Source organism: Poromitra crassiceps (assembly GCF_964638095.1).
Source record: "Poromitra crassiceps genome assembly, chromosome: 2".
NCBI classification, from domain to species: Eukaryota; Metazoa; Chordata; class Actinopteri; order Beryciformes; family Melamphaidae; genus Poromitra; species Poromitra crassiceps.
The window spans coordinates 118581023-118595470 of NC_139624.1; the positions used below are offsets into that span (position 1 = coordinate 118581023).

The 14448-nt window shown below is 41.4% G+C and overlaps 1 protein-coding gene across 1 annotated transcript in view; it reads left to right on the top strand.

Annotated features, from left to right (window-relative positions):
• Positions 1–14448, top strand: part of reck (reversion-inducing-cysteine-rich protein with kazal motifs) — a gene marked incomplete at its 3' end in the record, with an annotated part of 253151 nt that overhangs the window by 836 nt on the left and 237867 nt on the right. The window lies entirely within an intron of this gene.

Here is a 14448-nt window from a genome sequence, read left to right on the forward strand (position 1 = left end):
TTTTATAACCCATTTTGAATGGAGTTTGGTGTGACTTTCTCTCCACAAGAGAACAGGACGTTATCTGGGTTAGCGTCCTTTTAGATGCGCCAATACCGTTTTAATGATGACTGTATAGGGCTCTATGAATATCCCACTTTGTGTTGGTGTAGTGCAACATGTGTCTGTTTGTTAGCCTATCTGTCCCGGTCTGCTTTGAGATGGACCCAGCGTAGAGAGGAAGGAAACAGGGCTGGCTGCATAGCGGATCTGGATGAATTGGCCCTAGTATAAAGTAGGTCGCACAACGACACACTTAATCTTAAAACACGTTAGTTTGTGTTCTTGGTCTTATACACATCTTATGCATCTTCTAGTTCTAGAACATCACGAATCGGTAGGCTATCATTCTCTCTTCGATTCGGCATACACCCCAGAACACTTTTATTTATTTTTATTTTTTTGTAACGTTATTCTGTCTGTTATTCATACCCCAAAAAATCGTGATGGGCGTTACCGTTGCCTGTGTGAATCTATTTTTAGTTGAGTTTTAATTGAAATAGTGAATACTGAATCATCTAGTGACCAGTGGTTCTCAAACTCAGTCAAGAACCCCTAAACTGACACAGTCCAGGGACCCCCACCAGATACGATTTTTTGCCTTAGATGCTATATTATCCTACACAACTATGGAGAGATATATGTGTCTTTATTCTGTGACTGAAAGTTTACATCCTGTAACCCAAGACTGTATCTGTGAGAAAATAAATCCACTTTGTAATCAAAAAATAGATCTGTAAGCAAAAACATGGATTTGAAAACAAAACTATCAACAATCCAATCAAAGAAAAATTTAAAAATAAAATAAAATAAATGTTTTTAGATTTTTCATTAATGTGAATTCAAAAAAGTTGCATGCAAACACAAACATTTTGTTCTCAACTCCAAAACATTTGTTTGCAAAACCATTACGTTTGCTTACAAAGCTCAACTTTTCTTTTGCAAAACGAAAAGTTTTGAATTTTGCAAAACTTTTTCTGTTACAATAAGGGCGGGACCTACAGCAAAAAGAAGTAACGCACGTCCCTATTGGCCAGTGTCGATCGGAGTGATAGCTTGGCAACATCCAATCCAGTACGAGACAAGGCGGAGGGCGGGCACTTGAACGGAAGTATTTCCTGAAGGAATCTCCATGCCATTTTAGCGCCAGTTATAACCACAGATTGAAGAGAGAAGCCGTGAGTATGTTCACACCAATGTTTTTATGTTTGGACCGGTGCATAACCTGACCAAACATAAAAACATTGGTGTGAACATACTCACAGCTTCTCTCTTCAATCTGTGGTTATAACTTGGGCTGAAATGGCATGGAGATTCCTTCAGGAAATACTTCCTTCAAGTGCCCGCCCTCCGCCTTGTCTCTTACTGGATTGGATGTTGCCAAGCTATCACTCCGATCGACACTGGCCAATAGGGACGTGCGTTACTTCTTTCTGCTGTAGGTCCCGCCCTTATTGTAACAGAAAAAGTTTAGCAAAACTCAGGTTTTGCAAACAAAACTTTTCATTTCGCAAAAGAAAAGTTGAGCTTTGTAAGCAAAGGTAATGGTTTCGCAAACAAATGGTCTGGAGTTGAGAACAAAATGTTTGTGTTTGCATGCAACTTTTTTTAATTCACATTAATGAAAAATCTAAAAACATTTTTTTAATTTAATTTTTTAATTTTTCTTTGATTGGATTGTTGATAGTTTTGTTTTCAAATCTATGTTTTTGCTTACGGATCAATTTTTTGATTACAAAGTGGATTTATTTTCTCACAGATACACTCTTTGGTTACAGGATGTAAACTTTCAGTCACAGAATAAAGACACATATATCTCTCCATACAACGTGTATGAAACTCATGACCAAAATAGTCCTACATTCTGTCATTGTGTTACATTAAGGATGGAATTATAGTGGGGAAAAAGATGAAGCATAAAATGGCAGATGTTTTGAATGGAGTTTGGCATGACACTACTGTATACCAGAGGGAAGCAGGGAATGTGCAGTGACTACATTCTGGGGGGTAATGAATTCACTCACACTTGTCAAGGTAGCGTGTGAAACACAGAGGTGTGTGTGTGTTGTGTCAAGGTAGTGTTTGAAACACAGAGGTGTGTGTGTGTGTGTGTGTGTGTGTGTGTGTGTGTGTTGTGTCAAGGTAGTGTGTGGAACACAGAGGTGTGTGTGTGTGTGTGTGTGTGTGTGTTTGTGTGTGTGTGTGTGTGTGTGTGTGTGTCAGAGATGCTCACAAGTCATGTTTTGCAAGTCTAAGTCAAGTCACAAGTCTTTGAGCTCAAGTCCAAGTCAAGTCTCAAGTCTTTGAGGAGCAAATCCAAGTCAAGTCTCATGTCTTTGGTCACAAGTCCAAGTCAAGTCTCAAGTCTCTTATGGATGAGCGTTCTATCATCTGTTACATGCCATCCAGTCTGCTTAGAACACCGCATAGCTAAAACCAAGGAATTCAAAGCATGTACTTTGAATATCCTCACTCCTTTATCTATTAGCATACATTATCAGCATTGATTGGATGATATCAGTATAGATTTCCTTAATGTTAATGCACCAAATCTTTTTATAAAAAATAAAGATTGTTCACAAGTCCCAAAACTCAAGTCCAAGTCAAGTCTCAAGTCTTTGAGGACGAGTCTCAAGTCAAGTCAGACTCTCAAGTCACTGTGAGTGAGACTAAAGTGCGACTCAAGTCCAACTCCAAGTCCCCATCTCTGGTGTGTGTGTGTGTGTGTGTGTGTGTGTGTGTGTGTGTGTGTGTGTGTGTGTGTGTGTGTGTGTGTGTGTGTGTGTATGTGTGTGTGTTGTGTCAAGGTAGTGTGTGGAACACAGAGGTGTGTGTTTGTGTGTTGGTGTTGTAAGACAACTGGCTTGGAATTTGCTTTCACTTGTTAACTGGCCGAGTCAACATGGAGCTGCCACTTTGATACTTTGTTGCTACATTTTGTCAGTCATTTGGCGAGATCACTTCTGTAAGACCTTCAGCTGTTTGGCTCTACTAGATGTCATCTGGGCTAGTGGTGGAGCAAGTAGGCTACTGAGATCTTTTACTTCATGTAAACATACTACTACTCAATTACAAGTACAATTCCTCCATTCTAAATCTTACCAAAGTAAAAGTACATAGTTAATGGCAGCAAAATGTAATAAGAGTCATAAATGTCTTAAATGATTGGAATATTACTACTGATTTGTGTACATGTACACGTAAGCAGCATTTTAAAGTTGTTAATGTGAACAATAGCTATACTTTTGCATAATCTAATCTACATGTAGGCTATAGCAATGCTATTTTATAGTTATCTATCTATAAAAGCGGCAATGTGGGCTCTGTCTGTTTGTTCTGTTAAAATTGTCCCACCAATGATGTCATAGTGACATCACTGATGATGTCATCAGTGCTGCCATAAGAGCAAGTGAGTCCACACAGCGGTCGAGCTGCAGGGCAGGCTCAGCTATAGCATTGTGACATCATCAGTGATGTCATAAGAACAATTGTGATGTCATCAGTGATGTCATAAGAGCAAGTTAACCCGGACAGCGGGCGAGCTGCAGGGCAGGCGAGGCCGCATAGCGGCCGAGCTGCGTATTCGAGCTGCAGCGCCTTGCAGCTCAACGAGCTGCAAGGCGGGCGAGGCAACAAACATACACAAACATTGATGTGAAAAGTAACTAGTAGATTCAAGATTTCAAGATTTTTTTTTATTGTCACTCCATGGTACAAGTATCACGTGTGAAATTCTTGTGCTGTAGACTCCGTTTACGACATAGTACAAATATAACAATGAGTGCAAAAACAATAAGCAATAAGGCAATAAGCAATAAGCAATAGCAACAATAAGCAATAAGGCAGTATAGTGATAAGACAGTCCGAGACAGTGGCATATTCACTGCACATAGGTGCACATTAGTGCTGCACGATTTGGGGAAAAGGTGCGATTAGCGATTAGGGTGGACAATATTGCGATTGCGATTGTGATTGCGATATAATAAACAAGAGGTATCTAGGGATGTGCCAGCATGAGTTTTTGACGGTATGATAACCTTGGACAAAAATACCACGGTTTCACATATCACAGACTAAAATACATGAAATATGTTACAATTTAAAATATATTAAAACTAAAAAAATAAAACAATTTGAAATTAAATTATCTTTACAAAAAAATAAAACATTTTGAGACATTTGCCAGTCCCAAACATGTAAAAAAGAAACACCAGTCAAATAGAAACTGCACTGTGTTACAGCACATAGAAGATGGCTCAGCAAAGTTGCAAAGTTAGTTACATGTCTGTCCAGCAATACTAATGAATGATACACCCCGTTTATTTATTTTGTAGCGAGAGATGGCCTTAAACGCCACACTCATGTGACGCTTCTTGAGAGAGAGAGGTGAGAACGTGCATCTGCAGACTTTTAACGAGGGACCATGAAGGCGTCATGTGACAGGCTAGTTAGCTAGCCTGGAGGTGATGCTGCCAGTGCTGGCAGCTGCGACAGTGTTTTGCTATCAACCTTGTTAATCTCGTTATATTCTTCATCACAGCGGGTCATCCCCACTGTGCACTTAATCGCGCACTAGTTCTGCATAAGCACCTGCAGCTCTCTCCTTATTTTACTGACGTTCTCACTGATCACACGACTGTTTACATGCGTTTCTGAACGAACGGCTAGCTAGTTATTAGCATAGCTTGCTGTTAGCGATCATGGATGTTCTCTCTCGCCCTCTCGGTAGATAATATGTAACCTTGCTGCACATAACATTACTTATTTGCGGGAGTGCATGGGAGAAGTCTCCCGCTAGTATTGATGCCCAGTGTGATGGCAGAGAAACGTGTGTTTGCTGCGTCGCGTGTAACGTTAGTTTAGAGGAGGCTCTCACACACACACACTCAAAAAGATGTGAAAAAAATAAAATAATCGCACACTTTTGCGGTTATGTAATCGCACGTGCTGACATCGCGATTGCGATTGCGATTCAATTAATCGTGCAGCACTAGTGCACATGTCATGTGCATACGTTAGGCGTGCTTAAACATTTTAAATTCGACGTATTTGACATACAGGTGCAAATAGCATGTACCTTATTAAACATACAATTAAACATTAGACATACGTAATGGTAGCAGCTGCAGTACGGTACGGTACGACTACTACACTATTTGTGTATGTTAAGAAGTCTCGTGGCCTGCGGGAAGAAACTGTTCCTCAAGCGATTTGTGCGTGCTATTGGAACCCTGTATCTCCTCCCTGAGGGTAGCAGGGAGAACAGGCTGTTGTGGGGATGGTTTGTGTCTTTGATGATCTTCAGGGACCTCCTGAGGCACCGCTGGTTATACAGTTCATGCAGTTCTGGCAACTCACATCCTGTTACGTGCTGGGCCGCGCGCCTCACCCTCCATAGCGCCCTGCGGTCCATGGTGGTACAGTTCCCGTACCAGGTGGTGAAGCCGCCAGTCAGCAGGCTTTCAATGGTGCCTCTGTAGAAGTCCCTGAGGATTTCTTTCCTTAGCCCAAATTTCTTCAGGCGCCTGAGTCCGTGTATTCGCTGTTGGGCCTTTTTGACAACAGTGGCGGTGTGACCGGCCCAGGTCAGGTCCTGGTGGATGTTGACTCCCAGGTACTTGAAGCTGTCCACCCTTTCCACCACTGTGCCGTTGATGGTGATTGGGGGGTGTGCGCCCCCCCCTCTCCTGTAGTCCACAATGATCTCCTTGGTCTTGGAGACGTTCAGAGAGAGGTGGTTGTCCTGGCACCATTGTTCCAGGGCCCTCACCTCCTCTCTAGTAATAGCTGTGAAATAAATGTAATGGAGTAAAAATACAATATTTCCCTCTAAAATGTAGTGGAGTATATGTACAAAGTAGCATAAAATGGAAATATCAAGTAAACTACAAGTACCTCAATACTGTTTTTGCCTAAAATGCATCCTCGTCTCCCTCCGCTAGTGCCTTGTTTTATCTGCAGGTTTTGGGGGGCTATAAATGGGTGTAATGTGCTGGCGTGCAGCTCTTTGAAGTTCAGTCCACATGGGCGCAGGATGTGGAGCTAGCTGGCTAAATATCGCTGTGTGCCCTTTCTTCACACACATGTGTCCGGAACATGAAAGAAACAAAGCTGTCTGATCCTCAGTTGGGGTGCACATTGTCTCCCAGAGGCCTGCGACTGCACCACGGCTCCACAAAAGAACGTTTTAGGTGTGATAAATAACAACATGTGGAGAAGAGCTCAGCCACTCTGCCCTTCTGAGAAGATAACGTTTTCTGCTCTCCCTCCCTCCCCTCACTTGTTTCGCGTGGAAATTCCAAACATTTCTGTTTTCGCTCTCCCAAGTTTTTTGCGAAACTTCTCCCCCTTTTGGTTTCTTTTCATGTTGAGATTTGGTTATGGAGGCTAGCCGTGAGAGAATGCATCTGGAACCAATTGTGACTCCTCAAAGCAGAAGGCTGGGGAAGAGAGGGGGTGAGGAGAGCAGTGAACGGCAGCCCTTTCCTTCCATGATGTCCACTGTGTTCATGGGCCGAGTCAGGCCCGGCCCGCAAACCTAATTATAGTTTTGCTTACACAAGATTAAAGCACGGCGCTGTCGAATCTCCCCGCTGTCCCTTTGTATCGTGAAATGTTGAAGTGAATATCAAATGTACTCTAAGCCTATATTAAACGCAAGCTATTTTCTTCTCTGCCCGACAACCCAGCCCTAACTTTCGTCAAGGCTACATGCAATATAAACAATAGGAAATAGACCCAGCGAAGAAAGCATATATAAGGAAACACCACTTTGGGTGACAGTTTCCCATATTTAAATGTGGAGTTAGTACGACGAGACTGGAAGGCAGCTTCCAGTGGAGTCCAAATGATCTGCATGTCACATTGCATAACATAATATGAGTCCCATTCTGAAATGAGATATTCACAGTTTAAAAACCAAACATGAAACCTACTTTTCAAGTACAATTGCTGGCATGAAATAGATCAAATAGAACTGAGTAGATTTGTAGTGAAGGTATTTGCTATATAAAGATGTCAGCTTATGAAAACTACAATAGAGGACGGGACTAGATACTGTAGTGTAGAACTTTTTAAACACGGTAACACCACATGAGAAAGATCAGGTAACTCCTTTCTTAAAAAATGGACAGTGTGTTGCAACCTCTTGTATACAATACTGCAGTTTACCTTGACTGTGAGCCGGTTGTGTTGTAGACTTCAAAGAGCGTTCCTATCAGAGGCAGATCAGCAGTCTGCTCATAGTTGAGGTTGACATGGTAGTAAACAGCCTGGCCATTTGTCGAGCAGCAGGAAGGCTCTCAGAAAGCAGATTTGGCTACATTGTATCATCTCCAGGGTTTAGAGTTAGCACCAACCAGAGTGATTTAAAGAGAGAGTGGCGCCAACGGCAGTCTAAAATGCTTGATAGTCACGTGACTCATATGATATAGTGTGTGGGGGGAATAGTTCCAGGAAGTATGTTTGAATGCATAAAATAAAGCTGATAATATACAATTTGATTATTTAAAATCTTACCCTTTCAAAGCACATCACAAACGGCCTATTCTGCGGCAACTCAGCACTCCAGAACCTTACTTCCGGGAACTATTGCGAGGTAAAAAAAAAAAAAAAAAAAATCCATTCTAATGGAAGCATTTTGAAGGGTTTTTTCTTCCTTGTTTAACTTCCGTGATGTGCGGCCCAAGTTCATGTGACATGTCTGCTTGTGTTCATGGGCGAGCCCAGGCCCAGAGTTATAGTGGCCAGAGCCATAGAGAGGGAGTTGTAAAGGGAAAAGTCGACGGGCACTAGTAACGCGGGGTATCAAGCATCGGCTATTGTGGGAGGAGCAAAGTTCAATGTGGAATTACAGGCCTTCTGCCAAGAGCATCGCCCCACGTCAACAGAACTGACGCATGGTGTTGTTTTCAAAGGCCAATTTCTCAATCCCCTTAAACTGCCTCCTGGCCATCCAATAATTAGGCAATAATTTTCACTCACATTGCTCCAGAAAACGCCTCTTGGTGGCTTAAAAAAGGCCCATAATATAAAGCTTGATAATCAAAAGTGTTTTATTTTAACTTTGAGTGTTACTATTAGATCGATACAGCATAGCATCACAATATTTTGTGTGGCGATACAGTACATCGTATTGCACAAATGCCAGGTATTGCGTTACTTTATCATATAAATTGTCAAGTGCATGCAACATTTATGACAGTGTGGGTCAGTCTGCTTGACAATCCGATTTTTCTGCAGTAAAATGATAGCCTGGCTCCAGAACCTTCGAAGCCACCCCCACTCCACAGTTGTGGATTTGGCTGTTCTTGGTCTGGCATCCTCATGTGCAAAAGCTTTTTCTCCGGTTGAAAATCCAATCACGGACACTGATTGGCTGACGCTGTTATCAGTCATGCACAACAGAAACATACACAGCTGTGGCCCAAGTAGAGATAGCCTGAAGCAGATAGCCATTAGGCTGTTTAGCTATTTAAAAACATGTCGGTGGGTTTTTTCCAACAAGGTTACAAAAACAAACCCAACAAAAACCATCATAAGTGTTGGTGACAAACAGTTAACATAGCTAGCATTAGCTAGCTACATTAGCTTCTGCTTGTGACTAGTAGGTGGGCCAGAGGAGTTGTATGAAACATGTATCCTAGTAAAGGCTACACGGACCAAACAAAGTTGGACTAATGTTACAAGTTCTGAAAATGTGTGCCTTCGTTATCTATTCCAGCTAAACAGTATTGGTTGTTCATATTGTCTATGAAAGGCAGCTGTGCTACATTAGCATTAGTGAGTGCCAACATTAGCACTTTACAACCGCAGTACAACCGATGCTGGAATGAGACATATTTTCAGAACTTATCACTTCAGTCCTACATCCTCACTCACTTCCAAGTAATCTCATCTTTTATTGCGGTCCCAAATCCGTTATTCCATGAGACTGGTGTGTTAGCCAGGGAGCCCATCGAGATTTAGCTCCAGCAGGCAACAATCTAGCAAGACTTCTGCGGCTGCCCTGCCGCGGACACCTTGGTCTCTAGTGATTGGTTAGGGAAGACTTTAGCTCAGGAGGTAGAGCGGGTCGGCCAATGACGCAAGGGTTGGCGGTTCGATCCCCGCTCCCTCCCAGCTGCTGTCGCTGTGTCCTTGGGCAAGACACCTAACCCTCCTTGCTCCCGATGGTGTGTAGGCACCCTGCGTGGCAGCCTGCCGCCATCGGTGTATGAATGGGTGAATGTAGATTATCTACTGATTGTAAAGCGCTTTGGATAAAAGCACTATATAAATGCAGGCCATTTACCATTTACCATTCCGTAACGTCATCGTCAACGCAACACACACAGATTAGCTGATTACCTTGCTAAACTTGCTAACACGTTCAAAGACATCTACCTCCCCAAACGAGCAATGGATTTCAACTCTGTTTGCACCATTGGAATCAGCATGACTTGTACAAACCTCAGTGGCTAAGCTCAGTGGCGTATTGAGCCCATAGTTGCTTACGTACGTACCCTAGTGTAGTAAACCTGCACCACTTACTTCAACACCTGCGTGTGTTTTTTTTTATTGGCTGGTGGTGCCCAACTTGTATGTCAAGCAAATTAAATAGGCTGACCAAAGAGATAGTCTACACCAGTCACCATTTGCATCCACACTGGTCCCATTTCCGTTGCGTTTTAGCAGTGCATTCAAAGTGAAAGTGTGAAATCAAGCACAGTCTAGATTAGAAATATGTGAGAAATTGACTTGCCATCATTCATCAAATTCATCATCAAATTCATCAAATTTGTACGTTATGTCTATGAGACATAATATAATAAGACGAACCAGCAACTCTGTTCTGACAGAGTCGCAAAGTACTGAATATATTCATAAGCTACCATTCATTCATGATTTTTGTTATAGTTAGTTACCTCTGTAGTCTGCATAGGAGGAAAAGGGGCACTTGGTAGAGTGTATACCAGCTAAACTTTCCACAAAGTTTTGTGGCATTACATGAATCCATGTGGAAGTTAGGCACCTGTTTGTTTGAATATGCCCATTACCACACCCCTTTTCACCAGTGGGCATGGCCCATGATTGAATTTTCTACAAAGTTTCATGCAAATCGATTCATAACTCTTTTAGATATTCTGTGGACAAACAGACAGACAGACAGATTGACAGAGAGACAGACAGCTAAGACAGATAGACAGACAGACAGACAGACAGACAGATAGACAGAGAGATAGACAGATAAGACAGACAGACAGACAGACAGACAGACAGACAGACAGACAGACAGACAAGACAGACAGACAGACAGATAGACAGGGGCAAAACATGACCTCCTAAAAAGGAATCTTTACTCGCAGTGAATGAGGAAATATCTATTAAAGCTAGCCCTAGGGATGTCAATTTTAAGCACGTTCCTGAATCGATCATCAGCAATGTTAATCAATCAATAAAATGCCAGATTTACTAAACAATACCAAATGTGTTTTTTGCTCAATCAAACACTTTATTTCCACAGCAGTGACACATTGCACATTCCCACAGCCTTTCTTTTTCCTATGAAAACTAGAAAAAACGTACATTAGTAGCCTAGATATATTACCCAGTTATACCAGTCATGTGTCTGTCCTATTCTGGATTACTCCTCTGGAGTTTGGGGATTCAGATATTTTAACAAAAGCGTAAGTGTGCAAAATAGGGCAATCAGATACTTCCTTGGAGTCCACAAATTTTCTCCTTTAACTGCTGTTAATGGTGACATGGGATGGATACTGTGTGAAATCCGGTGGAAGAGCAATATGGTAAACCTGTGGAATAGAATGCTTGACCTGCCAGATGACAGAATGGCGAGCAGGATCTTCATCTGGGATCTCTCAATAGGAGGTCATTGGGCAATGGAAATGTTGGATCTTCTCCAGGAGCATGGGCTACATCCACAGGCGGAGGGTGGATGTGGGGATGTTCAAGGAACTTGCCATGATAAAATATAAAACTAAATGGTTGGAAGACATCAATGATAAAGCGAAATTACGTACATACTGTATTGTCAGTTTAAAACTGTGTATGATTGTGAAAAATATGTTGTGTATGATCTATCTGAGCCAGGGATCTTTGTGTGCACAATTTCGCTCTGGGATATTACCACTACATATTGAAACAGGACACATTGGAACATAAGTAGATGAAAGACTATGTGGCTACTGTGAGCTTGGTGTAGTTGAGGATGGAACCCACTTTCTATAGTGCCCATTCTATGACGATCTAAGAAAAACACTCTTTGACAAAGTACTGTCACATGTAGGTCTGTCCCTGGATAGCGATATACTTAAATGGTTATTTAATAACCATACATTTGCAATATGTAATTATATCCATAAAGCCTGGAACAGAAGGAAACATGTAACTTATGCATAGTGGCACTGTAGATGAATCATACCAACATGGTCTCAATTTGTTTTCATTCTTAAGCATTTTTTAACACATTGTTTGTATTGTAAATTGCGTCATCTTGTCTAGCCGATAACATCCAGGTCTCAGTCTTCTGTCTTTATTCTCTCCTTGTTCTTCTTTTCTCTCTCTCTTTTTCTTTCTCTCTTTCTTGCCCTCTTGAATAGTTCGGCTACAAAACTGTTTGTGTAGGTCTGATTGGTCTGATTGGAGTTAGGGCTGGGTCGGTTTGAAAATTTTAAAACCGGTTCGATATTGCCGTCTAAACCGGATCGAACCGGTATACCGATTTTTTTTGTAATTAATTTTTTTTTTTTTTTTTTTTTTTTAAGCAGGGCTCCCGAGTGTGGCCCATAACTGTCTGTATTGCAACTTCAGTCCACCTGATAGCGATAATACACCTCTAAGCTGGTATTGTCAACCAGCAATGATACTGAATAAAAAGAAGCAGGACACCTGTGTAACAAACACACCCTGTATTTATTTCTCATAACTATTCAGCTCAACTTTTCTTCTAAACATCAAAATAATAAATTAAATAAGACTTCTGCCTATAGTGCAACTTGAGAAAAGGCTAATAAAAACACAAGCAGTGCAATCAGAATGGATTGGCTTACAGCTGAGCTGCCTTATAAACTGCAAAACTCACAAATTCACACAATATAGGGCCTAGGCATGGGTCGGTTTGAACATTTTGAAACCGGTTCGATATTCCCCAAAAAAAACGTATAAAAGCGGCTGCAGTTGGTGGCGATAATGCACCTCTAAGCTGGTATGCTGCCAACCAGCACGAACACTGAATACAAATAAGCAGAACCTTTTAACTGTAACAACACACTGTTTTTATTTCTCATAACTATTCAGCTTAACTTTTCTTCAAACATCAACATAATAAACAAAATAAGACTTTTGCCTACTAGTGCAACTTGAGAAGAGGCTAATACGAACAATAGTGCAATCAGAATGGACTGGCAAAAAAAAAAAAAAAATTTTTTTTTTTTTTTTTTTTAGGTTTTTTCGGTTCGCACGTGATCAAACCGGTTTGGGCTCGTATACCGAACCGAACCGGTAAAACCGGAAATCGACCCATGCCTAATTGGAGTCATACATATATGTTGTATTTATACTGTTTATTATTTTGTGTCAGTGTGTTGGCACTGCGAAAAGTGTTTTCTTTAAAATGTGTCCGAATAATCCCGTGGTAGCCAGACACGAAAATAAAATAATCATTCATTCATTCATTCATTCATTCATTCATATTAAACAAATTTGTGTCAGCCAACTTATCCAAGTGGTAGAGCATTGCGCTTGTCGTGGTGGTGTTGTATGTGTATACAGAATAATCACAGTTTGCAGGTGGCATTATTTTCTCTTTTCTGTTCACTTTGCCCGCTTTATTTTGCAAAAGTTGCCGTTCTCGTCTTTCTTTGTCGTCTCTTTCCAGACCCCGAGATGACTGCCTGGTCAATACTTATTACACTGGGTGCGATCTCTGGCGGGTTAATTGAAACATGCTTTGAAAATAACCATTTACCGACAGATGGAATGTAATATGAGACTGCACGTTGTTTGATAGTCAATTTCACGTGTTCGAGCAAATCCTTAATGAGCAATTAAATTACATTTGATTAATTGTTGACATCCCTAATAAATAAGAAACATGTATAACTGAAATCAAAAGAAATAGGGGGGGGGGGGATTATTTTCTTTCTTTTTCTGTTTGTTCAGAAGGTGGCCATGTTGCGATGGGACGACTCTGTCTACAGACGAAAATACACCAAACTCCTGGCATTTAAATAGTTCAAGTGAATCCAATGGGTTTGAACTGGTGTGTTTATGGGTGTAAGTGGGAAATAAAATGGAGGCATGAGAAGACAAGGTCAGAGGTCAGAGTGATGTGCATGTGATGCAGCTAAGGAGCGTGTCTGTGAGGAACCAGAGGAGACAGCAGACTGATTAAAAACAGACAGACAGCTAATATGCTTATTCATGGCCCCTATCGTTGCATCGGCCTAGTTTCTACGCCGAGCGCCTGGCGCAGTGGGCGTGGACCAGCGCACTTGATATCTTGGTCTTGGCGCTAGACGCAGCCTAAAGCATTACAACCACGCCTTTTAAGCGTAAAATTATGCACCGTCATGCTCATTGGATAAGTGCAATAAACGAATCGCACGCTTGCCTTTTAAGCTCCAATTCCAGTGGTCCAGCAAAACCAGACAGAAGCCAAGCGCTCTGCCCCCCCCCCTCCCTTCATCCAGTCTGTCTGTCTCCATATAGGCTATTATTCCATATTATTATGCTTCTCAAACCAATCTAACTGCAGTTTAAATACTGCAAGCATGTAAATACGCTACACTATAGCAAGATCAAAGTGAAAAGAATGTTCTAAAGGCATCAGCTAGAAAAATATAGCCTATCCCTATATGATGAGATTCATTTTATATTGGTGAAAGTTTGTCCAGAACGATATCGTTTTCTCTCCCCTGCTGCAGGTAGAATGATGCACATAAATATACCCTACATTATGTAAAGTCATTGCATAAATGTGTTTTTATTGTAAAACTAAATGTGAAGTAGGGCCAAGTTATTGGAGTGGACATCACAGTATAGCACATGACAGTAGAAGCGCGTTCCGCTAACACTTATCTAAATCACGTTAAATCTACAAGAGCTATATATAGGCCCAGGAGGACATATATGTTTCACTTAGGGTGGTGTTTTAATTTCGATGTTTTATTTGGTCCAATATTGAAATGTTCTACAATTGCAGGCTGTGTTACCATTACACATTATTTTAGATCGACCTTTTATATCTATTTCGCCTCATTTGGTTGCTATTTAGTAGCAAAATGGAGTAACCAATTGCATGCTGGGACATTCACAGGCAGTGAACTTACAACTGCTATTTCCTATAGGACGTGTGTTGTGTCTGTCTGAGCGAGGGAGTCAGAGAGAGACAGTCGTATTGTGCCTGTC